General features: G+C 58.4%; 1 long non-coding RNA gene across 1 annotated transcript; it reads left to right on the top strand.

Moving 5' to 3' along the window:
* The first annotated feature begins 5573 nt into the window (after nucleotides 1-5573).
* On the top strand, nucleotides 5574-8638 carry LOC122467039. Its single transcript, XR_006292833.1, has 2 exons — nucleotides 5574-7436; nucleotides 7799-8638. It is a non-coding gene; the product is annotated as an uncharacterized LOC122467039 (long non-coding RNA).
* The last annotated feature ends 18407 nt before the right edge of the window (nucleotides 8639-27045 follow it).

A 27045-nucleotide genomic window follows, 5' to 3' on the forward strand; every position in this document is an offset into this window, starting at 1 on the left:
CTGGTGTCACCAGGGAAGTCAGGGTACATCAGTTTTGCATCAGGTGTGTTCAGAGGTAATTAATTCCCTTTTCCAAACGCTATGGAGACGGGTCACACGGGGTCCTGGTGACGCCTCTGCCCTACGCAGGGCACCGCCCACCCCCGGGGCTCAGTCCACCGGCGGCCGTGTTGATTCCAGCATCACTGCATGGGACACGCAGACAGGAGACCCACCCGGCGGTGGACCACACAGTGGGGTCACAGGCGCTGTCAGCACATCCTCACGCCTGATCCGGAGGTCACGGGGCGAGGCGGGGGAGTGGCCGGGAAGCAGGTGGTGAGTGGCCCCGGCTGGCGGGACGGCTTCCCTGGGGAGGCCGCGGTGTTTCCCGGGCCGCGGGAGCAGACGAGGCGAAGACAGAACATGCGCCAGGGAACCACTCCATGCCGGCAGGGGGACGTCCGAAGGTCCACCCGCGCCGTCTCTGGTTTATGGCGAGGCCCGGGCAACGGAGGGAGGGCGTGCAGCCTGGCGGCGGTGGGGCATATCCGGAAGCAGCCTCGGATGTCCCCCATTCTCCCTGCGCTGTTCCCACGGGGACACCCTGTTCCGCGAGACCCCAGTGTACCATCTTCAGGGACCGCGTGGAGAACGTCCACGAACTTCACGCGCAGAGGAAGTCTTTGTCTAAACAGTGCCTCGCCTTTTTTTCACTCCAAGAGGGGAGGCTCCGGAACCTGAACGTGAATGCAGCAGGAGAAAGTGCGGCACCGACCCAGCGGCCCGCTGGGAGAGGCTGTGCCGCGTGTGGTCGCCATGGGGCCAGCCGCAAGCACTGTCCTTCGGGAGGCCTGTGCTCCTTCGTGTCTCCGTCTACACAGAGGGGCCGAGAGGGCGAAAGTTGGGGGTGGGGGGGCTCCACCCCACAGAAGGGCAGGATGAAGAATCTCCCCAGGCCGGGACGGACACCCGGCAGGGGCGGAAGCCCTCTGACCTGGGGCTGGGGGTGTTTGTACGTGAGGGCTGTTGACGAGAGGGCTTCTCGGAGGAGGGGACGGGTGAGGAACACTTGGTAAAGCTGTTCTCAGCTGTCAGGCTGCCTGCCTGTGGTGATGTGTCAGCCAGACGGGGCCGCAGGTGCCCAGATACCTGCCCAGACGGTACTTTGGGGGTCTGGGAGGGCATCTCTGGAGAAGAGTAAGATTTGTTTGTTTTTAATGTGAAATTTATTGTCAAATCGGTTTCCATACAACACCCAGTGCTCATCCCAAAAGGTGCCCTCCTCAATGCCCCTCACCCACCCTCCCTTCCCTCCTGCCCCCCATCAACCCTCAGTTTGTTCTTAGTTTTTTTTTTTTAATTTTTTTTTTCAACGTTTATTTATTTTTGGGACAGAGAGAGACAGAGCATGAACCGGGGAGGGGCAGAGAGAGAGGGAGACACAGAATCGGAAACAGGCTCCAGGCTCTGAGCCATCAGCCCAGAGCCCGACGCGGGGCTCGAACTCACAGACCGCGAGATCGTGACCTGGCTGAAGTCGGACGCTTAACCGACTGCGCCACCCAGGCGCCCCTGTTCTTAGTTTTTAAGAGTCTCTTATGGTTTGCCTCCCTCCCTAACTTTTTTTTCCTTCCCCTCCCCCATGGTCTTCTGTTAAGTTTCTCAAGATCCACATATGAGTGAAAACATATGATATCTGTCCTTCTCTGCCTGACTTATTTCACTCGGCATAATACCCTCCAGTTCCATCCACATTGCTGCAAATGGCAGGATTTCATTCTTTCTCATTGCCAAGTAGTATTCCATTGTATACATAAACCACATCTTCTTTATCCATTCGTCAGTTGATGGGCATTTAGGCTCTTTCCGTACTTTGGCTATTGGTGAAAGTGCTGCTATAAACATTGGGGTGCAAGTGCCCCTCTGCATCAGCACTCCTATATCCCTTGGGTCAATTCCTAGCAGGGCTATTGCTGGGTCATAGGGTAGATCTATTTTTAATTTTTTGAGGAACCTGGAGGATAGTGATATTTGAGTTATCGCAAGTAAAGCACAGGGCCCTCCCAGCATGGGTGGGCCTCACCCGATCCATTGAAGGCCAGATGGGAACGGAACACTGACCCAAGGGCGGGTGAGGAGCGCTTCTCGGCTGGCCCGTCTTCGAGGAGGGGCACGTCTTCTGTTCAGAGAATGCAGATTGGCCACAGGCTCTCCTGGGTCTCCAGCTTGCTGACTGCAAATCTGGGACTCCTCGGCCTCCATAACCTGGGAGTCAGTTCCTGATAATCCCTCTGTGTATGGATGCACGCACACACACACGCACGCACACACACACATGCGCGCACACACACACGCACACACGTGCACACGCACACGCACATGCCTCCTATTGGGTCTGTTTCTCCAGACACTACTGCTGTCTAACAAACCACCCCACAGTTAGTGGCTTCAAACAACACACACTTCTTGTCTCACAGCGTCTATGGCTCTTAGCTGGGGCTCCTGCTCAGGGTCTCAGAGCTGCAGTCAAGACCTGGCCAGGCTGCATTTCCTTTGGGAGCTCATCTGTGCGTGAGCCCACTCCCAAGGCCGCTCAGCGTGCTGGCAGAGTCCCTTTCCTTGTGTCTGAGGGGCAGTAACCCAGCTTCTGGCTGTCAGCTGGAAGCCATCCTCTGCCATCAGATGTCCTCTGCGGCTCCCGGAAGTTGTCTGTAGCCACTAGAGGTCATTTGCAGCCGTTAGACATCACGCATAGCTCCTAGAGGTCATTGTGGCTCCTAGGGGTCAACCATGGCTCCTGGACATCATCATAGCTCTTAAAGGTCACTGTGGCTCTTAGAGATCATTTGTGGCCACTAGAGATCACCCACAGCTCCTAGAGGTCATGGAACTTCTAGAGGTCATCCATAGCTCCTAGGGATGGTCCTAACTCCTAGGGGCAGTCCTCAGCTCCTAGTGGTTGTTCCCAGCTCCTAGGGTTTGTCCCCAGCTGCTAGGGTTTGTCCCCAGCTCCTAGTGGTTGTCCCTAAATCCTAGGGTTTTTCCCCAACTCCTAGGGGCCGTCCCCAGCTCCTCACGTGAACTCTCCCCACAATTCAGCAAGCAGCAGGGTCACCTGCAGAGCACCTGCCAAAAAGAAGCCTCACACAGGTGCTGTGGTCACAGAAGCTTCTCCCCCATTGTGGGGGAGGTCACAGGTCCCTCCACACTCTCAGAAGAGGGGCCTCCCAGGACATGTCTGTCCACCGATGACACAAAGTGTCCATCCGTAGGATGGACAGTCCTGAGGCTCACCCGGGGTCACCTAGGTCACATGATTATGTTTTAAGTTGCAATAATATATTTCAAGACTTCGAGTTTCTCTTGAGTTTGACTCCTAAAAAATTTAATCTCCTCTCACCTCAACAGTTTATTCTTGTCAGCTGTGTTGCTTTAATTTACTGACACTTGTCCCATGGTGCTTCCTCATCCCTCAGGTCAGAAATTTTCCCAGAGATCCTTCTGTGGGCTCTGCCCTCCCACGCTCCCGCCCCGGCGATGGCAGCATCCGTGCCACACGCTCCCCGAGAACCCGAGTTCTGTGTCCCAAGCGGGAAGCAGGGCCTCCTCTGGCGGGTGTCCTGGGGGGCCAGGCCCGTGAGCTTCAGTGGTCAGGACAGCACGATCCACGAGCACTCGGCCGTGGCTGGTGTGGACTCCATACCAAACGGCATCATCAGAAACGCACGTGCACGTGGACGTGCAGAGCAGACTTGTAGGGACGGTCTGTCACTCTCTCTGCTCTGGGCGGCCCCCCTCCCGGCCAGTCCCCTCCCAGGTGCCACGCTGTCCCCTCACGTGCCACCGCAGCTCGTGCTGGGCCCCGTGGCGGGAGGGTTTCCGTGTGCTCGCTCTCCCACGTGAACAGCACCCGAAACCAGAACTGGCCCCAGGCCCCAAGCGCTTGGGCTCCTTCTTTTTCCGGAAGGGACCCTGCCCACCTGGTCTGGCCCCGGGGCCTCCCCCGGGGCTGCCTGACTCCGTCCCGCGCTTTGCTGAGCTCACTGATGTGCGGGATGACGGTGAAGGCAGCAGGGCGCCCCCGGCGGACGTGTCCCCTCACCGGGTGAGGCGGTGACCCCCACGTCCCAGTCTCCAGCTCCGGGGGGTCTCCTGTGGCCTCCAGCTCCCCCACTCGCTGCGCCCCTGGGCTGCATCATAACGTCTTCGTGTGAATCTCCTCTTGCGATCAGACGGCTTGGCTGACAACCTCCTTCGCGTGTGTATCTGTGTTTACACTCCTGTCGCTCTGTCGGGGTGCATTCGTACAATTGGCAGGTGCTGCTTTCCTTACACTCGCCTGTTTCTGGGGGTCCCCTGCCCCCAGGCCCCGGCTCCGCGGCTCCGTCCCGTTCACTTCCAGCCCCCGCCTCAGGCCTCCCCTGATCCCCGCGGAAGGGGTCTTGCTCCTCGGCGGGTCCGCGACCACGCGTTGGACACTCACGTCCTGTGTCGCTTTGACCTTGCACCACGGTGGTTTCCACCTGCACCAGCTTCCCTGACACGGTCCCAGCTCACGTTCGGCTTCGCGTGCTCGCACGGGTCAGCAAGGGGAACCTGTCACCGGGTGAGAAGCTGTGTTCCAGCCTCCGACCCCCACGGCGGCCGGCCGGCGCCTGACCCTAGGTTTCCCCAGGTGGAAAATGGGACCTAACACCTGCTTCGAGAGTGGCGAGCTCCGTTGCAAGAAACTGCCAGCACAGTGTGCAGCACGTTGTGAGAACCTGGGAAATACAGCCGCTGCCCCCGTTGTCATTGGCAGTGGTAGGGACAGACGTCCGTTAAGTGACTGAGTGCGAAGAAACTCCTTAAGGAAGGAGAACCACAAACGAAGAGGGAGAGAACAAACCAAACCCCAGCTCTTAGAAAGGTCTGTGTTCCCAAGGCAGCCGCGTCCTCTGCCAGCCCCCTGGGGAGTCCGTCACAAGTCTTCGGAGGTCCCTCGTCGTGGCTGCTCCCCTAAGAAGGAGCGTGAGTCCAAGGCGTTTGGGGGCAGCGGCTAGAGATTTTAGGGTCTCGAAGATAAGAATTAGAAATTTCCCAAAGTTTTAAGTGGAGAGGGAGGTATCTCTCTGTGGGTTTCGGTTCAAGTCTGGGCCGGAACGGTACTGATTCACCTGCATTTTCTCGGGACCGTCCCCTTCAGTGCGCGCAGTGGCACGGCTGATGTACACGCGGTCACGCAGCCGTGCTTACGGGACCGCTTCTCCCCGCCCAGGGGGTCCCCACGTGCGTCCACGCCGCGTTCACGACCCGCGCGAAGCCCCAGCCGGCCTCCGTCTTCTCACCTCTGCGTCCGGAGCGTCCGCACCCCCTCTCCGTTCCGCATTCCCTCCCCGTTTTCAGAGCCCGAGCCCGGGAGGGGGAGACAGGACCCTGAGGTGCAAGCGGCTTCCAGAAAAGCCACAGGGCTTGCCGGCCAGGCCTTCCCTGGCTGTGACTCGCTGAGGCTGCTGATGAGGGTGTGAGAAATTCAAGGGCAGGGTCTGCACTTCGCATTCCCAAATTTATTACGGAGGTGGCAGGGGTTGGTGTGCGTGACTCCTCGCACATCTCCAGAAATGAATTTCCTGACATTTTGCTCTTAAACAAAATGTATATGTGTTACCCGTCAAAAGCAGGTGATTTGTACGTTCTGAGATTCACGGGTTCTAGGAGCTGATCTTCAGCAATAATGCTTGATGGGCCATTAGAGACAAGATTTACTTGGTATTTGTCCTTTTTCCAAATCTGCACATTTATTTAAAACAGCGTCCCGGGCTCTCGGTTGAGGAATGGTCTCAGACCCAGCTGCCGCACACCGGCCCCTGCCAAACACCGATGGTTCACAAGGTGAGGGGATCCAGGGAAGGGAAGCCAGTGGAGTGAGAGGTGGGCGAGGGGCCCGTGGCGTTCTGCCGTGCAGAACGGGGTGCGAACACACAGAAAGCAGGTGGAGGATAGAAAAGGGGGCAAAACTCTTCGCGTCCCTCAGTTTGCAGAGCTGTTTGCCTCAGTCCGTCCTCCCCCAGCTGGTGAGTCGCGGGGCGGGCTGCATCCGGTCCAGCGGGACGAAGAAGGAAGCGGATGAGCGAGGTGTGGTCTAGAGCCCCGTGGACGTGGGCCGGTGGTGACCTTTGAGTCCCACGTGGTCCCCAGTCCCTCCGGGAGCCAGCAGGGAGCCAGTTTGTCCTCCGGGCCGTAGGCACACTGCTAAGTGGGGACTTCCACACCGGGGGAGCGCAGTCTGACGGTCTGGCTGCAGGCTGAGGTCAAAGCCGTGACTTAGTGGCTGGAGGCCCGTGTCTGAGCGGGGCTCTGCTCTGCTAACCCCCAAGTCCCTTCGCTGCTCTGATTCTGTTCTCGTTCCTGGAAGGAAGGGGCTGGGCCAGTCGGTGCCCGAGGGCCTCACAGGCCGTGGAAACTTCTGATTTGTCCTTCCCCCCACCGGCCTCTCCTCCTGGTGCACACACGTTCCCAGCTTGGGGACAGCTGGCTGCCCTGGTTTCCCCCCCTCCCTGCCCGTTCCTCACCCTCCACCGGCCTCTCCTCACCTCTGGGACTAGCGCTTTGGCCGGCCGGGCCCCCCCCCCATCTCCCCAGTTGTGGTGTCGCTCAGACGGGGGCTCCAGGCCCTCCCTCCAGCTCACGCCCAGCCCGAACCCGCCAACCCTCTGTGTATGCTACCACCTGTCCCAGAGCCCTTGGCTTTGTGCCGGGAACCGCCTCCCCGGTGGGGCCGCCTCATCCTTCTGGAGCCTCAGCCCCCGCGGTGACCCCGACTCCTCTCTGTCTGTCACGTGGAACCCGGCGGGACGGGCTTCACCCCATGACCACCCTGGCCGGCTGGGCCCACCGCTGCCTCCGGCCGCATCCCCTTCCACCGTGCTCTGCGCTGCACGCGGCAGAGGGAGTCTCCCCGAAAAGAGGAGTCTGTGATACATCGATGCTCCACGTCCCCAGGTGGTCTGCACTCGTGTCAACACCCAGCCCCTTGGAGTGGCCCGGAGCCCCTAGCGCTGCGGCCTGCCTTCCTCCCTGACCCCGCCCCCGAGCTCGCGCCCCAGCCCACCTCCGGGGCATCCGCGTGCCTGGCCATCTGCGGGTAGCCCCGCCCCCAGATGTGTCCGCAGCTCTGTCCCCCGCCCCCCGAGGCTTCCCCCCGGGGGACACTGCCGGTGCCCGTTCCAGCGGGTCTCACACCTCAGGCCGGCCCGTGCACCCCTGGTCCTCACCCCTCTACAGCGTCTCCACAGCACGCGTTACCTCGGCGCAAACACTAGTTTTCCCGTTCGTCTGGTCTGTGCTGCGTATCACAAACCACACAGGGCGGAGTCTTGTCGTGACCACCCACGAATCAGACACGAGGGAAATATCTCGGGCTCTCCGGTTGGCTGGTGACGTCGGGCGTGGTGACCGGGCAATGACCGCAGCAGGTGACAGGTGCTTGGGGGTGCGGCCGGGGAGGCTCTGGGGACAGATCATCTCCTTGCACCAACGATGGCAGGAGGCCGTGGCGGACAGCGGGGGACAGACCTAAAACCCCTTTATAAGGGGGCCGACCGCCAAGGGCCTGCTGTCCCAGGCAGCTGGCCATGTGGCAGGGAACCCCAGGGAGGGGCCGGGGAGACGCTCACCAGGGTGGAGAGGCCCCTTCCAGCGGGCAGGTCTGGAGGAGGCTGATCTCCACCCTGCTCGCCCGGCAGGATTCTGCTCCGCCCTTCCCGCTGCCTCGTGCAAATCCCCTCTCCGTCCTCTCTCCTTCTCACATGTTGTGCTTGGATTTTTAAATCTGCAGGAGGATGAGGTGTAACAGCTGTCTCCTCAAAGGCTTGCTGTGGATACTGTACGAGGTCACCGGCGAAGCGGGCGGAGGGCTGCCCACGGCCAGTGCCCAGTGAGGGTCGGTGCTCACGTTATCCGGGAACCGGGGGTGTGAATCGCTGGGATCGACTCAGAGCCACAAGCAGATGCTACTGAAGGTCACGGTTGGTATGCAGCATCCGCGGGTGGGAACAGCAGCCCAGGCCCTGAGGGCTGGGAGCTGCAGGGACTCGAGGCCCCAAAAAGCAGGACGGGCAGAGTGTGGCTGGTGAACAGACCCCCCCCCCCCCCCGTGCTGGGCAGACCTGTGGCCTCGGGTCCTGACACGGAGGCCCCTGGAGAAGGAGCGGTGGCCGATCCCTTCGGCTCTCTAGGCTCACTGGTGCGGCTTGAAGAAGATCTGTGTCCTCGTGAGGGCAAGGGTACCTTCTTTGGGGCAAATCCAGATTCCTCTGAGCAAATCTGGTGGTGTTCCTTCCCTGAAGGACGCAAAACCTCAGTGTGGACAGCGACCCACGAAGCCCCTCGGTTGCTTCTCTGGCCCTTCCCCTTGCGTGGCGTCCGTCCGGAGGACAGTTCCCACGGGGAAGAGAAACCACCCAGAGGGGACTCAGGTCACAGTTGGAGGCTGGCCTGCACTTGGGGCCACTTGTCGGTCAGCTGCACGGAGACACCTCCTCCCTCACTTCTGGGGCGCTGACAGCGCCCAGCACTCGCTGGCCTCCCTCTTGGAGGACGACCAGTGTCTGCATCCCGTGGCAGCTGCAGGCGCTAATAAAGCAATCCGAGGTGGCCCGGATCTTGGTCCTTTGAAGACTTGGTGTGTTTTCTTGTGTGTTTGTTTTAAAGTTTATTTTTATTTATTTTGAGAGACAGCTGGACAGCAAGCAGGGGAGGGGCAGAGAGAGAGACAGAGAGAGAGAGAGAATCCCAAGCAGACTTTGTGGTCAGCATACAGCCCGATGTGGGGCTCGATCCCAAGAACTGTGAGATCGTGACCCGAGCTGAAATCAAGAGTCAGACGCCTAACTGACTGAGCCCCCCAGGCGCCCCTGAAGGCATGGTTTTCTAACTGCCTTGAGGTTCTGGGCGCTGCCTGCGGTGGTCTGACTTAGGTAGGGCCCACACTCTCCCTTAATTCACTGGACGTCCGCCCTCTCGTTCATCACACGGCAACAACCGTGTGGTACCCGGACCGCGGCCGGGACCCAGGCACAACCAGGTTCACCAGGCCGGCAGGGCCCGGCCGCCGCTCTGACGGGCTGAGCCCAAGACAGAGGTCCTGCCTGGGTTGGGATCGGGCCCCGAGCAGCCAGGCCGGTGTGCACCGGGACGGGGGCTGCTGTTCCCGGGACTTCTGTGGCACAGGAGGCCCCGGGCTGTGTGCAGTTAATGTCGTCGAGGAGGGTGCAAGGCTCTTACCTTCCCGCTCACACGCAGGCCGCCGAGGCACAGAGAGCTGCACTTGTAGCTGTGAGGACATTTCAAATCCAAGACCTTGGGCCCCAGAGCTGAGGCTTCCGGCCGCAGTGTGACCGTCCCAGCCCTGGGCCACAGTTATGGAGGGTGTCTTTGGGGCCCGGGCCTTCATTCCACAGCGAGCCTGCTGCGTCAGGACCACCTCGTGCAGCTCTGACGGCTGTCCACCGGCCTCCTCGTGCTTGGGATCAGACCTCAAGGCCGGTCTGAAGAGCACTCAGGAGGGGGTCTGCCGGGAAAGGCTCCGCCCCATCTCCTGGCCTGACCGCGGCCCGGCGCCCCAGGCGGTCCCCGGGGGGTCACCGTGAGCACACTGCAGAGAGGCATGGGGCTTCGTAGGCGAAGACGTTTCCATGCAGCCTCTGCGTCCTGAGAAAGAAAATCGAATGCAGTTCACAGTTTTGCCTTCAGTTCTCCACTGGGGTCAATTAAATACCCACACTTGTCTGAAGCAGGAGAGTATCAGCTAAGACTCTTAACGGCTATTTCCAAGGTCCGGCGGTGGACTGAAACATCCCGAGGTCAGGGCGGCAGCCGTGACCCCTAAGTCGGGCCAGGGCTGGGCCTTCTGGGGGCGGTGGGAGGAGGGATACCTCTGCATGACCGTGCGAGTGGTTATTTTCCACCCGAAACCCAGACGCTTCGATGTGCGTGAACATACCCCACATCTGGGTCTGGGGAGAATGTGGAGCTCTTTTCTTGTTCGGTAAGTAATAGAAAGCTTCTTGTGGCTTTGTTCGGTCTAAAATATGCCATGATCTTTTTGCCAGTGGAGGATAAATTCACGAGGGAAAACGAGAAATGCGGGAGATGCACTTTGAGCACAAAACCCGAAGGGAAGGGAGAGCTCCGTGCGTGCCAGCCGCGTGTCAGGCGGGCTGTGTCAGCTTCCCGCGCTTACCCTGCAGGCATTGGGGGCCTGGCTCCGCCCCGGCACCCCTAACTTCCCCCCACAGTGGGTGCGACTGGTCCAGTGACTGCTTGTGGGGAGCTGCCGTGGGGGGCTCACGAAGGCCCCAGAGAAACAGCAGAACTCACCCAGCCCCCGCGGGGAGTGGCCGCAGACACTCCCGACAAGCACGGCCCAGATGCACCTGCTCCAGAGCCCAGCAGGGAAGGCGCCATGGAGGGGCTCCAGCCACGGGGGGACTACCCTGAGGCTCGCGGGCGAATGCTTAGGAGCCCGGGGCAAGTGAGCATCTGCAGCAAGGCCGGGGACGGTAGAGAGCATTACGAATGAAGGCAGAGGAGGGAATCCAGGGAGACTTCCAGGAGGAGGCCTCATCGTCTGGGCCCTGAAAGGTGGTGGGTTTGGACTCGCCGAGCTAGGGCTTGGCGGCTTTCCCGGGAAGGACTGACCTCTCTGAAAGAGGGATGCACGCACGCCCCCCAGAAAATGTCGGGAGCAGTGAGGTTGGCAGGCCCCCCACCACCGACGGCCCCAAGGCAGTGGGCTGAGTGCCAGCCGGCCGGCCGGCTGGGGCGCTGGCTCGTGAGGCCGGGGCTCTACCTCCCCAGGCGTGGGCGGGTGTGGAAACCGGGAGCTCCTGGCGTGCACACGTCCATGATGGAGCTCAGGACCCATGCTGGGCGCCCTGTGACTGACTGGTCATCCCGTGGCATGTCTGATGCAGGACTCAGCAGATATCACAGGGTCCCCCCACCGCCGAGAGCAAGGCAGCCACTCCCGTGGGGACACAGAGGGTAAAACCCCCGAAATCATCCAATGCAGGGAAATGAAGGAGGCATGGGAGGGCTTTGGGGCAGGAGAAAGTCAGCACAAATTCTGTCCTGAGTGGCCGTTTCAGAGGACAGATGTGAGCCCGCGAGCTGTGTGCATGTGTGTGTGAGTGTTGAGCATGTGGTGTGTGTGTGTGTGAGTGTGCGTGTGTGAGGGGTGTGCATATGTGCACGTGCGTGTGTGAGGCGAGGTGCGTGTATCCATGTGCGTGTGTGTGTGTGAGCACATGCGTGCCTGCAGGTTCCTCTGCCTTGCACACCTGCCTCCTGGAAATCTGTGTGTTAGGCCAGCTGAGCATGCCCTGCAGCCTCGGGTTCATGTGGGTGCTGGGGGGCCAGGAAGTGGGGGGTGGGACTGGGCTGCGTCCTCCCCCTGCCTGTCCCCCGCTGCCAGGCCCCCCAGTAGGCTTGGAGGGAGAGCGGGCCTGCATCCTGGCGTGGCAGGGGGACAATCCCATGACGTGGGGAGTCAGTCCCCCTTCCTTAAGCTCTGAACCCGGGTTTTAGGCGGGAACTCAACTTGGCATCCATGCGTGACGCCCCCAAAGTGGGGGCAGATGTGTAGGATGCGTTCACTGAGAGGACATTTTCATGTGGTGTCTTTGCTTTCCAACAAATGTCGGGTTACGGATCTGAGTTATGCTTTCGTGATCCGAGGGCGGGACGCATTTTCTTCTATTTCCACTGAGAGGAAGTAGAAGTTTTGCCGACACCTCCTGTCTCCCACGTGCCCCGGACACCAGGGAGACGCGGCCGGCGCCCGACCCGCCGGCCGTGGCGGGAGGCCGCCTGCGTGGGGGATTCTGGTGCCAGAGGGCGCGCCGGCTCTGAGCGGTGCTCCTGGCGACACTCCGGGGCTGGCCAGGAGCCCGGCGTAGCCAGGGGACCCTGGGACTCTCTATTTACGGGAACACAGTCAAGTCCCCCCCGGCACACAGCTGCTCCTCTCTTCCCTCCCGGAGACTGAGCTCTGGGAACGGGGGGGCCGCTTGGAGAAGGAGGGGCTGCCCTTCTTGGGGGCCCCCGGGAGGATCGTGTGGGGAGGAGCGCACAGGCACACTCTGTTAGCACAGGCGGGGCTCAGGGTGGCCTGGAGGTCAGGGGCAGTGGGGGGATGGCCGCAGGAGCTCTAGACGCGGGAGAGAACGGACACGGGTTGTGGTGCGCAGGGAGAGTCCCCGATGGGCCGTTGACACAGTCCCTCCACCCCCGCCGTGCAGTCACGTGTCCTCCGAGCTGTCCAGTGGAGGGAAACCAGTCATCTCCCAAGCTGCTGCTGCTCTTCCCTCACACAGGGCTCGTCCCCGGGGGCGAGGGCGGTCTCGTGAACAGAGCCACTCCTGTCCCTGCAACCAGTGTGGCCGCTCAGGGCTGCAGGGACGGCTGGGGCCTGGACCCTGAATCCGCTTGGGACCCTGCAGTCAGGACAGCTAGGGTGGCTGGGGGCAGTGCAGGTGGGGTCACGGGGGGGGTGCAGGTGTGGGGGGCCAGCCAGACGTTGTATCAAAGTAAACCAGAGCTTTCAGCCCTCACAGCTGCCAGCGTAGGAATCGGAGCAGCCTGTGGAGTGAGCTCCCCGTCGCCGGCGGAGTCCTGGGGGGCTGAGGGCGGGTTGGGGAAGGGGTAGAGAAGGGCTTCCCGAGTCATCCGGAGGGCGACCGGGGCGGCATCTGGGTGAGGCCTTGGTGGGTTTTCTGGGCAGCGGTGGTGACACGGGTCTCACTCTGACCCCTAGGTCGGGAGGCCTCAGGCCTGAGTGTCAGGGCGCACGCTTGCAGCGGACCAAGGCGAGGTCGGGGCGGCGCGGGTTTCGTAGGGCTGCTGTGCCGGGTCAGCACAGAGCTTTCAGCTCCCGACACGAGTTCGCTCCGTCACTGTCCGGAGGACAGGAGCCCCCGATGAGGTGTGGCAGGGCCACAGGCCCTGAGCTGGCTTCCTGCACCTCCAGCTTCTGGGCCTCCGGGCACCCTTGGCTTGTGGCCACACCACCCGGCGCCCGCCCCTGTCATCGTGAGGCCGTCTTCCCTCTTCTGTGCGTGGATTTAGGCCCACGCTACATCTTGACAGATTATCTCTTGGGGGACACAACTATCCAATTATCTCTTGGATTATCTCTTGGGGACACAACTCAACCCTTCAGGCTGGCTGTGCGCCACTCCCAGGGGAATTAGTTTGGGGCGGGCAGGAAACCAGGCAGGCACGGCAAATAGGCAAATGACAACTTAACGATGGTGGCTTCTCTGCCACAGTGCCTTCATGGATGTCACGGTCTGTCACCAGACCGGTCCCTTCCTGTGGCCCTAAAGCAGGGCTGGCCCGGCCAGCCACCTGGTCACTCCCGCACGGCTGTGGGAATGACGGCCCAGCTTGTCCCCGGTCTTGTACGTGGGTTCTTCATCGTCCGCGTTCCTGCACAGACACTCCTGGCAGGGCCACCGTGGGACCCCCGTGTGCCAGACGCGGCCGCGGTCCCCGGGACGGCACCGGCCACACTGCTGGGCTCCAGGGCAGTCTCGGGGGCGACCCTGGTGTGGCTGGATGTGTGTCCAGTTCACCCGTGAGTGTGTTTCTGGACTCAGGGTGAAGGACCCACCAGCCTTTCCACGGTATTTTATAGACATCGGTTTCTGCGAATCTGAACCAATTTTTCCCGCCATCTTTTATTTTTGGTTCCACTTGTTTTCTTGGTTTTATTTTTTGTTTGTTTGTTTTATTTTGCTGCAAAGTCATATGCTCCCAGGATGTTACTTCCATTTTGAAATGACTATTTGAACTTGAACGTATTAATTGATGTAGTTGTCCAGGCCAGCCGTTGCCACCGAACTCCACCAAGGGCGCCAGCAGCATCCCACAGGCCCTTATTGTCATTCTCCCTGATGTAGACTTAAGACGCCGACGCCCCACAGTCTGCACAGAGGGTCAGGGCTATCTATCATGACGCGCTGGTGCAGGTGAGGACCGGCAGGAGCCAGCCGGAGTGTCTGCACCACAGGGCACGTGACCCGGGGCGCAGCTGGGCAGGGGGTTCGCTAGGACGATCCCGGGAACAATGGCTGTGGTCCAAGGAGCTGTCTGCTCTGTGATCTCGCTGGTCCGTGGACTCCCCTTTGAGGAAGACCAACGTTATTTCCCCCTGAGATGGTGGGAGGGCAGGCTCTGAAATTGGGGTGCTTGTTACTTTGGATGTGATTTGTGACCCGGGACCGCTGCAGCCGCGCGGGGAGCAGGCAGGGCTCCCTCAGTTCTGAGCCAGGGCTGTGCGGGGTGGGGGGCGCCCCTGGGGGTGGGGACTGGCTGGGCCCGATGGGCGGGGGCAGGTGCGTTCCCGTGGGGGGGGGGGCGGGGGCCCCTAGCGTGTGGGGACCCAGCGTGCACGGTGGATTCGGGCCGCACGGGATGCAGCCAGAGTGGGCCCCTCCTTGGCACGTTGGGCAGACACAACCACCCCTCTGAATCACGCTTTCTCCCTCCTCAGTGGGGCAGCTTTGAGGACGAGCGACAGCTCCCTGAACTGAGCGTGTGTTCAAGGGCGCGGGTCGCGTTGGAAAGGGCACAGAGTGGCACGCACACATACGGGAAGAGAGGGGGCTCAGGGAGCAGGTTGTGAGTCCCACCCCCTGGCCTGACTTTGAGCAGAACCCAGGTGGAAGGGTTCTGGGTCAGGGGCCCGGGCCCGTGGGTGGAGCCAGGCCTGGCGCAGAGCTGAGAGCCACCCCCAAGAGGGCTTCATGACAGCGGCGATCTCCTCCAGGCCTGGTGTGCTCAAGCAAGACTGAAAAGCTGACTGAGTCCCCAGAGGCGTCAGAGGCGGCCCCCAGGCAGGGCAGGGAGGCTGGGGGCTGGTGCGCAGGGAGGGCTCTGGGAAGAGCTCGGAGCTCCAGGGCGAGGCTGACGGCCCGCCTGGCCACGCGGGCAGTCAAGGCTCGCGCCCACAGAGGGTCGTGCGGACCCTCTGCAGGTAGGTCCGGGTAGGGTTCCTACCGTATTCCCCGCCCTGGCTTTGTGAGCCTACCATCCCGTCTTTTCTCGTCTTTTCTCGCAGTGTCCAAGGTGGTGACAGGACTCACCTCCCACAGAGCGTTAAGTAGCTGCAGAGGTTGGCGGTTTTCCAAGGCAGCGAGGCCTGCAGGGGCCACGGGGAAGGCTGTAGCCATCCTGGTCCGTGGATTTGCAGAGGGAGAGGTGAGCCTTCTCTGGATGCTTCCTCCTACGCACGAGGAGAGTGATGGCCAGCTTCAGAGCCATTTTCTCATCACCTCACACTGAGCCCCGAGAGGCCGTGACCGGCATTTAAAATGCCAAATCCAATCCCACGGGAAACAGACGTGCAGGAGAGACGGCCCCTGGGCCTGGACGCTGGAGGAGACCCCACGGTTTCTCCTCACGTGTTCCCGCTGCTAAGCCGGCACCAAGAGCCCCCCGTCCAGGGCTCCAGAGTCACCGCCATGCCGCGGCCAAGTCAGGGTCCCTGGGGGTAGCCGCCCGTCTGCGGGTCCCTTTCCTCTGGCAAGGGCGGGTATTTGGAAGATAAATCTGACTGGGGATGTGAACAGATTGTACAAGTGAACGTAATCAGAATGATCAAGATAGTATTAACAGTACTCGCTTTGGGAGTAGGCTTTGTTCTTGTGACCAGGCTGTCACTGCATATTCGTTTCTTAAAAAGCAAGTCTTAGAGGCTAAAGTCTGGGATTGTGATGCCTCCCGCTTTGGTTTTCTTCTTCAACATTACTTTGGCTATTCAGGGTCTTTTGTGGTTCCACACAAATTTTAGGATTGCTTGTTCTAGCTTCGACAAGAATGCCGGTGCAATTTTGGTTGGGATTGCATCGAATGTGTAGATTTCTTTGGGTGGTATTGACATTTTAACAATATTTATTCTTCCAATCCATGAGCACGGAATGTTTTTCCATTTCTTTGTATCTTCTTCTAGTTCCTAAAGAAGCTTTCTCTAGTTTTCAGCATACCGATCTTTTACATCTTCGGTTAGGGTTATTCCTAGGTATTCTATGGTACTATGTGCAATTGTAAATGGGATCAGTTTCTTGATTTCTCTTTCTGTTGCTTCATTATTGGTGTATAAAAATGCAACTGATTTCTGTACATTGATTTTGTACCCTGCGACTTTGCTGAATTCATGTATCAGTTCTAGCAGACTTTTGGTGGAGTCTGTCGGGTTTTCCATGTATAATATCATGTCATCTGCAAAAAGTGAAAGCTTAACTTCATCTTTGCCAGTGTGAACAAATCAGGAGACTATAGATGCTGGCGAGGATATGGAGAAACGGGAACCTTCTTGCACTGTTGGTGGGAATGCAAACTGGTGCAGCCGCTCTGGAAAACAACGTAGAGTTTCCTCAAAAAATTAAAAATAGATCTACCCTATGGCCCAGCAATAACACTGCTAGGAATTCACCCAAAGGATACAGGAGTGCTGATGCAGAGGGGCACATGTACCCCAATATTTAGAGCAGTGGTTTCAACAGTAGCCAAATTATGGAAAGAGCCTAAATGTCCATCAACTGACGAATGGATAAAGAAGATGTGGTTTATGTATACAATGGAATACTACTTGGCAATGAGAAATAATGAAATCCTGCCATTTGCAGCAATGTGGATGGAACTGGAGGGTATTATGCTGAGTGAAATAAGTCAGTCAGAGAAGTACAGATACCATATGTTTTCACTCATATGTGGATCTTGAGAAACTTAACAGAAGACCATGGGGGAGGGGAAGGGGAAAAAAAGTTAGGGAGGGAGGCAAACCACAAGAGACTCTTAAAAACTAAGAACAAACGGAGGGTTGATGGGGGTGGGCGAGAGAGGAAAATGGGTGATGGGCATTGAGGAGGGCACCTGTTGGGATGAGCACTGGGTGCTGTATGCAAACCAATTTGACAATACATTATATATATATATATATATATATTTTTTAACGTGTATTTAGTTTTGAGACAGAGAGAGACAGAGCATGAATGGGGGAGGGTCAGAGAGAGAGGGAGACACAGAATCCGAAACAGGCTCCAGGCTCTGAGCTGTCCGCACAGAGCCCGATGTGGGGATTGAACTCACGAACCGTGAGATTGTGACCTGAGCCGAAGTTGGACGCTTAACTGACTGAGCCACCCAGGCGCCCTGATGATAAATTATATTAAAAAAAATAAAAATAAAAATAAAAGCTCCATTCCCCACCCCCCCACCCCCCCACACACAATAAATAAATAAAATAAAAGGAAGTCTTGTCTCCATCAACACATTCTTCAGTCTTACTTGTGCGTAGCCTGGAAATTACCCTGGGCTGTGAGGAGCGGCCCCCCCGAGCTCCCCACGTCGTGGTCACCTCAGAGGCCCACCTCCCACCCGCCCTCCGCAGCCCAGGGACAGAGCTGCGCCCACACCGCCGGAGGCTCCCGGTTCTCACGGGCCTCGCCCACACCTGCAAGTGATGCTGACCCCAGACAGACTGGGCAGGTGCCCAAGGGCTCCCTCCAGAGCCCCGCACCCTGGCCCTCTCCACCCCTCCCCCCCGACACCCCAAGCCGTACCAGGTCACCCATTGCACCAACAACTCACATAGAAGGGAGCTTTATCCCAGTTTGTGAGGGAAACTTTTCATTGGAAACGTATACAATCCAGGAGAGATTTGGGAAAATACAAGCAGTAGCTTAGAAAAATCCTATGTGACCCTGTCACCCAGAGTTGACTGTGTGAGCCTTTCCGCGAGCGTGCCCCCTTCTGGTGAACGGAACCAGTGGCTGTAGGGGTGTTCCCGCAATCAGATCACTTTCATTTTTTTTTGCTTTATAACCTCCTTTTATATCTTAAAATGTGCTGGAGTATTTTCCACGTCATTATTAAATAGTCCCTACGACATTATCTTAGTGGCTGCTGAGTGTTCCGCTGGAGAACACGCCCTCCCTCTCGATTTTTCCTTTTACATTTTTCTTCACGGTGTGCACATCTGTCAGACACGTTATGAGGTATTTAATCGCCTCTTGTCTGTGTCCTCAGCCAAAATGGGGGCTCAGCAGGACACGGCATTGCTGGAATGTCTGCTGCTGTATCTCTGGAGCACAGAATACTCCGCAGCACATAATAGACACTCAGCAAACATTTGTTGTGTGAGTGAATGGATGGAACCAGTCTCCCGGGGCAGACAGCTCAAGTGCTGTGCAGTGATCCCCCTGTGCGTGCATCTCTGGGCGTATTTTGCTGTGGACTTAGGGCACGTTCTTCAATGCGCTGTTTCTAGGTAAAAAGAAAGGATGGATATTTACGTACCTCCTGATAAAAATGGCCAAATCAGCCTACGTTCTTACCTTCCGCGTAGGAGAGAATTATGTTGTTCACTTCTTCCCAAATACCTGTTTGCATTTTTTCGCGTCTCTGTTCATTTTACGGACACACTGTACAATGCTTATCTTAATTTGATTAATATGCGTAATGAAACGGGAAATCTTCGCATATGTATTGAGCGTCTACACTTGCAGCCGCCTGTTTATTTTATCAGTGCCTGTGTTTCTTATTTCTTTGTTGGGTTTATTTATTTCTTAAGGATGTTGGTTGGCCTGTTACAGGCAGCACACGTTTTTTGTTTGCCCTTTGTCATTAACTGTCAGGATATTTTACGGCATCACTACGTCTGTGTGCGGTCAGACGCGCCCCTGCCTTTCTCTACGACCGCACAGACACGTTGTTCTGACTCTTGACTGCAGCCCAGCTATGCTAGAGGGGGTCTACGGGTGAGGAGCTCCTCCCTGAATTTAGGACCCGAACGTCCCTGCTGAAAAGAGGAGAGGGGGCCATACATCTTCCTCAGGTCGGACTGAAGTTCGTCCCCGCGGGGGAGACAAGGTACAGCGCGCGTTTGTAAGGGCGTATTGGACGGGGGCCCTTTGGGGGCCGTGCCTTGGGACCTAACCAGCGGTGAAAAATGAGGAAGGGGAACACTTCAGAGTCAGAAAAGGCCACTCTGTCCTGCACACCTGTCCTCTTAAAATTTATCTTAATCCCCCATTCTGATGTTGTACCATCTGTCGCCACGCCTCCCCTCCCCCGGAATAAGTCAGGGGCCTGAATTAATTTTTTGCTACATTTGCCTCGTCTCTTCATTGAGTCCATATGTTCGCTACCTGCCGTGTAGAGCCATTCCGGCCCCACACCCTCCGCCTTCGCCGCAGCGCCCCGGGTTTCATTTCTCACCTCGGTCCACAAAATACGCTTTATTGTCCTTACTAATTCCTCTGCTGATATCACCTCAAACCCCGTGATGGTTTCAAGGAAACGAGAGCAAATTTTAAAGGTCTCATCCTTTCCCCCCCGTGAAATAAAAAGGGGTAACTTCTACCGGGCTGCGTCCTCCCTGGCTTGTGTCATAGCCACGTCGCACTGGGACAAAGTCTGGATGTTTTCAAAACCCGATCTTGTCACCTGACCCAGTAGCGCAGGGAAACACTGGCGGCAACACGGGACCATCAAGGCGGAGGACCTGCGCCGCCCCGGGAGGCCCCACACTGTGCAGAGCCGCGTGCCGCTGCTCCTCCCTGGGAACGCGGGGGCCAGAGTGCACTTCGTCTACCTCACTGGGAGATTCTGCGTGGGCGGCAGGAGGGAGAGCCCCACGTGTGACTCCGGCACCTTGTCCCCGGGGAGGCGAGGGCTGGCTTTCCTCCCCCTCTGCGCCCTCACGCCTCTCGTTCGGACCCGCGGCCCCAAGCAACGCCGAGGAGAGCGCGGGGTGGGCAAGCGGCCGTGAAGTGTGCCGGGCGCCGGGCAGCCTGGCATGAGGTTCCGCCGACGGCGCCTCTGTTCCAAGAAACGTGGCTTTGGGTTTTCTAGTTTCGCACCGAAGGGGATGCTCGTTGTCAGACAGGAGGTGGGAAGTCGCGACCCGGCATACGCCACCCGACTTGCCCCCGACATCGAAGTGATGAGGAAGCGTCGCTGAACTCCCCTGCTCTGTGAACTTTCCTTACACTGCCTCGGGAATGACCTTCGGGCGCCAAGTCGGCTGGTTGATCGTCGCAACGGGCAGTGTTTGGCGGGGGCCCCGACTTCACCAACGTCGTCGATATTTGTGGGACAGGGATTGGGCGCTTGGCCTCACTCGGACGCGCGGTGTGCGGTCTGGTTGGGGTGACTGGCAAATGGTCTCGCAGGTGGTTTGCGATGGGAGCTCGGGCCAGACGGTGCAGACGGGCCGCAGCCGCAGACACATCCCCGGTGGCCTGTGCGGCTGGGAAAGGCCCACGCGCGCCAGCCTGCCTCTCCCCGGCTCGCACCCGAGGGCCCCAGGAGGGGGCTGTGTGTCGTCCGGCCAAATCAGGAGGCGGCTCTGCCCTGGACAGACCCTGCCCGAGTGCGGCCGTCCCATCCCACGGGCACCCCGCTCTCCCTCCGGATTCGTATGCACACTGGCAGAGGGGGCCTGTCATGGGCTCTGGGGTGCCTGGGCCCCGGGCCCTGGAGCTGGGGGCCTCAGGTCAGCTGTACCGCTCACGATCTCCCCAGCTGGGAGCCCCGAGCTGTGCCCTGACTCCGTCTGCGCGGAGGAGCTCCTGGGAGGACCCGGAAAGACGCGGCACCTGGCGGACCTGAGTGGCGGGTCCCCGAGGCCTCTGCTCCCTTCCCTGCGGGGCCTCGCTCCTTCTGCAGCAGAGGGGTGGGGCCGAGTGCAGTCTGCCGGGCCCCACGCTCACCCACTGCACAGTTACTCCTCCCCCGCGAACGTGCTTCCTGCCAGAGACCAGACCTGCCAGCCCCACCGAGCCCCAGCCCAGAGGAAGGGCCACGCCGTCCCCGCCTCCACGGGGCCAGCAGGAAGCTGCCCGCCGGCCCTTAGGACATCCTTGCAGGCGACCCTGGCCAGGCCCCAGCGGGACTCTCGCAGGCTGACGTCCCAGGAAGCGGTGCTTCTGGAACGGTCTTTGCAGACCGTGTGTGGGAGGGTGCGTGCGAACACACGGGCGCACACGCAGCTTTCCTACCTGTGCCCAGCCCGGGACTCCTGGCGCCCTCCTCCTTCCCACGAGGCGTCCCGCTCTGCCCTCCCTGTCCTGTCCCCCCAGTCACCGTCCAGGCCCTGGGGGGCGGCTCGGCCCTGTCTCCAAAGCCCCGACGCTGGCCGTTCTCCCGTAGGAGCGTTGGGGCCAAACCAGGGCGGAGCAGGGCAGCCCCAGCGCAAGCCGTGCAGGAGGCCGGCGGTCGCCGGAGCGCCTACCCTTAGCCCCTCTGTGCTCTGCAGGCTCCAATCTCGCGCCTGCCCAGGGCCGCCTCCTGGCACTCCTCGGGGGGGCGCCGACTCGCATCCGCGTCGAGTGATCCCCGGGAGGGGCCGCTCCCTCCCTCGCACCCCCGCTCTGGGCCACCAAGGGCCGCGTGTGCCGCTGAGGACATCTGTGCTAAGGACTCCCCACGGTCCCTAGACCTTAGACCACGGAGGTCACTAGGCCTCCGAGTGGGAACGTGGACACTCACGGTGCTTATGTGCGAACACGCATACACAAGATCACGCGTGACACGCGGCACACGTGTGTGCTCATGTGACACAAACACACCGCGTACGCTCATACATACGCACACATGGCACCGCTACACACGACACGTGCACACACAGCACACACACGTTTGTGCACAGACAAAACACACGTAACGCACTAGTCCACGTGCACACGGCATGTGCAAACACGCAGTAAACACACTTAACACATGCACACACACTACACAAACACATTCATATACACAATGACACACATAGCCATGCACGTTCGTACATATGCGCACACAAACACGTGTACCCGTGGCAAAAACACACGTAAACGCAAACACGCATACACGCGACAAACACACATGTAAACAAACACGTGTACCCGTGGCAACCACACATGTAAACACAAATACGTGTACACGCGGCAAACACACATGAAAACACAAACACGTGTACCCACGGCAAACACACATGTAAATGCAAACACGTGAACACACGGCAAACACACATGTAGACAAACACGTGTACATGCAGCAAACACACGCACACGTAAACACAAACACGCGTACACGCGGCAAACACACATGTAAACACAAACACGTGTACACGTAGCAAACACACGTAAACACAAACACGTGTACACACAGCAAACATACATGTAAACAAACACATGTACACGCAGCAAACACACACATAAACACAAACACGTGTACAGGTGGCAAACACACATGTAAACACAAACACGTGTACATGCAGTAAACACACACGTAAACACAAACATGTGTACAGGTGGCAAACACACACGTAAACACAAACACGTGTACCCATGGCAAACACACATGTAAACACAAACACGTCTACACGCAGCAAACACACATGTAAACAAACACATGTACATGCAGCAAACACACACACATAAACACAAACATGTGTACAGGTGGCAAACACACATGTAAACACAAACATGTGTACATGCAGCAAACACACACGTAAACACAAACATGTGTACAGGTGGCAAACACACACGTAAACACAAACACGTATACCCGTGGCAAACACACATGTAAACACAAACACGTGTACCCGCGGCTAACACACACGTAAACACAAACACGTGCACACGCAGCAAACACACACATAAACACAAACACGTGTGCACGCGGCAAACACACACATAAACACAAACACGTGTGCACGCGGCAAACACACACACGTAAAAAAACACGTGTACCCGTGGCAACCACACACATAAACACAAATACGTGTACCCGCGGCAAACACACATGTAAACGCAAACACGTGTACACGTGGCAAACACAGATGTAAACAAACACGTGTACACGCAGCAAACACACACGTAAACACAAACACGTACACGTAGCAAACACACATGTAAACGCAAACACGTGTACCCACGGCAAACACACAAGTAGACAAACACGTGTACATGTAGCAAACACACACACACGTAAACACAAACACGTGTACATGCAGCAAACACACACATAAACACAAACACATGTACAGGTGGCAAACACACATGTAAACACAAACACGTGTACACGCAGCAAACACACATGTAAACAAACATGTATACATGCAGCAAACACAAACACAAACACATGTACAGGTGGCAAACACACACATAAACACAAACACGTGTACACGCAACAAACACACATGTAAACAAACACGTGTACACGCAGCAAACGCACACGTAAACACAAACACGTGTACCCGCGGCAAACACACATGTAAACGCTAATACGTGTACATGTGGCAAACACACATGTAAACAAACACGTGTACACGCAGCAAACACACACACGTAAACACAAACACGTGTACCCGCGGCAAACACACATGTAAACGCTAATACGTGTACATGTGGCAAACACACATGTAAACAAACACGTGTACACGCAGCAAACATACATGTAAACACAAACACACGTGCACGCGGCAAACACACATGTGAACAAACACGTGTACACGCAGCAAACACACACACGTAAACACAAAGACGTGTGTACCTGCGGCAAACACACACATAAACACAAATACGTGCACCCGTGGCAAACACACATGTAAATGCAAACACGTGTACACTTGGCAAACACGTAAACACAACCACGCGCACACGTGGCAAACACACGTAAACACAAACATGTGTACAGGTGGCACACACACATGTAAACACAAACACATGTACACGCAGCAAACACACACACGTAAACACAAACACGTGTACAGGTGGCAAACACACACGTAAACACAAACACGTGAACACGCGGCAACCGCACACGTAAACACAAACACGTGTGCACACGTAGCATGCACGGACACACCACACGCACCGTGCCTGCACCGTGCGCACGCAAACACAAGGTGTGTGTATGATGAACGCGCGTTTGGTTGTGATTCACCCAGAGGAGTGAGGCGTCTTCTCCGATTTCCCTGCGGGGCTTCCAGTGAGCTCTGCCCGGACTCCGCCCCCGCTGGACACCCCTGCCCCGCCCGCCCTCCTCGCGCTGGCGGCCCGCCTCCCGGGAGAGGCCAGGCCGGCTCTGTGCTTCCTCAGCCCTGCTCACACACCCCGGGCGTCTTTCTGCCCTCGTGGCGCTTGGGCCCCGAGCCTCCCTCAGGGCGCACCGCCCCTGCCCCGGCCCCGGCCCCAGCCCCTGCGCACTTTTCAGCGTGGGCGCTGCCCTGTTTCCCCTACGGAAGCGGATTGCGAAACCACCCCGGAACCACCGTAAACGCGGCCGGCTGTTAGTTCCCCGTGGACGCGGGGAAGACACGAGGCGCGGCCGGCCCTGGAACGGTCTGCAGGAACCCGCGTGGGCACTGCGTCCCGGCGGGATCGGAGGGCTTACCTGTGCCAGCACGGCGCCAGCTTGTACTTGGACACAGAGGTGAATTTCTCGTCCTCGTCCCGCTGAAGGTCAACGCCGAGCAGGCCGTGAGCGTGAGCTGCAGGCGTCCCACCGTCCGACGCGCAGCGGGAGCAGAGCGTGGCGGGCTGGGGGGCCGATGAGGGGCGACTCTGCGTGGAGACAAAGCGACAGGCGTCCGCGTCCTCACGCTGCTACTTGGTGTGGCTGTGGGGGGCTCTGAGCGGGGGGCTGAGTGCGAATCTGCAGGTGGACGTGGCGTGGGCTGCCCGGTGGCCCCGTGTCGCCACAGCGTCCCTACGAGGGAGAGAGGGAAGTCACGCGAGGTGTGAGGACAGAGTCAGAGCGACACGGAAGACCAGCAGGGAAGAGGGGGCCGAGCACACGGGCGTCTCCGAAGCTGGAAGAGGCAAGAGGCAGGGTCTCCCTTGGAGCCTCCGGAAGGAGCAGGCTCCCTCCGCGTTAGCCTGGGGGCCCCTTCCGACTTCTGACTCGCAGAACTGCGGGATGATGAGTGTGTCCTTTCCACCAGGAGTTAGTGGCAATTTGCTAAGGCGGCAGGGCTTGGGGAGGGGGGGGGCTGGCGGGGAGGCTCTGGAGGCCAGGAGGCCAGAGCAGCAGCACCAGAGCCCAGGGGTCCGGGAGCTCCAGGCAGGCACGTGCCGGCGGCCATGGGAGAAAGCGGGGACTGAATCAGGAGCATCTCTAAGGGAAGCCGCGAAGTTGGTCTTTCTCCGACAGGGAATGTGGTGCAGGGAAGGATCTAGAAGCATGGTCTGTGTTACAGGGGCTGATTGCAGGTCAGGGACAATGTCACAAGGGGGGACTTAGGGCCTGGGAAGCTAATTGAGCCGTCAGGGACTCACAGAGGTGGGCAGGAGGGTGACCGAGGTGACACAGACCCGTGGGGACCAGCAGGACGGTGACCGAGGTGACAGAGTCATGGATATTGGCAGGGGGTGACCGAGGTGACACGCGGTCATGGAGGTCAGCAGGAGGGCGATCGAGGGACAGGCAGAGGCCTGTGGAGGCCAGCAGTGTGGTCAGGTGGTCAGTGTGGTCAGGGCTCTGCCTCCTCAGGTTCTCCCATGGGTTCCTGTTGAATTTCTAGAGACTCAAATGGCAGCCTCTCTTTTCCAAAGTGACCGATTAATAAAAAGGGAGTCCCAGCTGTCCTCTTCTGCTAACGGGCAGAAGTATCACTTGTCGCGCGGCTGTGGCCCTGCCCGACTGCGCAGAAACACTGTCCATGAAACAGTGTCCCCGCACGGGCAAAAGCGTGCCGTCTGGCCACGTGCTCAGTCTGTCCACCCTGAGTGCCAGCAGGCAGGGTCCCCAGGCCCCAGCTACACGGGGCCCGAGGAGCTGGCAGGCTGGCGGGCCACAGCAGGGGCACCAAGGAGAAGGTTGGGAGCAGTGGGAGAGGCACCACCAGCCGGGGGGGGGGGGGGCGTCCCTGCCCTGCCCTGGGCAGTCCCCAGGGCACAGCAGGGGACAGCCAGGCAAGGTCTCCGCTCTGACTCCTGTGCTGTGAGAGGTTGCTGCCCAGTGGGTAAGACTGTCCAATCCTCTGAACAGCCTGCATCCGGCTTCAGTTTGGGGCGGTGCCCATTGATGGAATGTACATCTTTCTGTGGGTGCAGACTCTGCTTGGTGCCGGGTGTGTGTAGATGAGCAGACACAGGGCCTTCCTTTCCAGCCTTTACTGTCTCCTCGTGGGGATGGTCGGAGATGGTGCTTTTTGTTTTGTTTTGCCCAATATCCTTTTTCCCCTTCTTGCCTAATTGTAAAACTTCAAATTCCTAGCTGGCCCCACGGCCGTCTGAAATCAAGGTTATACTTCCCTGCTTTCTTGCTACAAAGGGGCATCACAGAAGGACGGTGTTCAAATTCCAGAAGACACCGTTTTCAGGGAGAGGACATAAATGTCTTGGTCCCTTTTTCCTTCTTGCTGGCTGGAATGTGAATGTGATGGCAGGGCTCCAGCAGCCTCCTTGAAGTGTGGGGAATCCTCAGTGGGGAATCTGATGTTTGTGGGGCTATCACACCTGCCCTAGACCGCTTCTCTCTGAACTCACATGATTTGCGATAAAAATGAAAATGAACTTCCGTCTTGTTAAGCCCCAGTTGTTTTGAGCGCTCTGTTACGCAGCTGAGATTATCCCCCAAAATGTGGAGAGACAGACAACAATCATACAAACAAATGATGTTATATAACTTGCAGTAGGTGATCGGACAGAAGCGGACACCATGCCGTGACACGAACGCAATGGCAGGAGAAAGGGGGTCCCTGGAAAAGGTTGTCAGAGGGCAAGAGTAATGAATGACAGCCGCAGACACGGAGGCGGAAGGAGAGGGTTCCGGCACCGAGGATGTTGTGTTAATCTGATCACTCGCGAGTCAGGGCGGAGATTATGGTTGTCAGGATTTCGGCTAATGAAATAGAATAAAGGGCACCTCTGAGGATTTACGGGACCGTTGCGAGTGACGAAAATCCAGGGTAAGCTTGATTAGCCTCAGAGGTGGGCTTCTGCAGCTCCCGCAGGCGTCCGTGGAAGGGCAGTGGAGCCCGGCTGGGGCCGGCGGCCCTCTGCTCCCCTCGCGTCCCTGAGACGCAGCTGC

This window comes from Prionailurus bengalensis, chromosome A3 (genome assembly GCF_016509475.1).
Source record: "Prionailurus bengalensis isolate Pbe53 chromosome A3, Fcat_Pben_1.1_paternal_pri, whole genome shotgun sequence".
Classification (NCBI taxonomy): domain Eukaryota; kingdom Metazoa; phylum Chordata; class Mammalia; order Carnivora; family Felidae; genus Prionailurus; species Prionailurus bengalensis.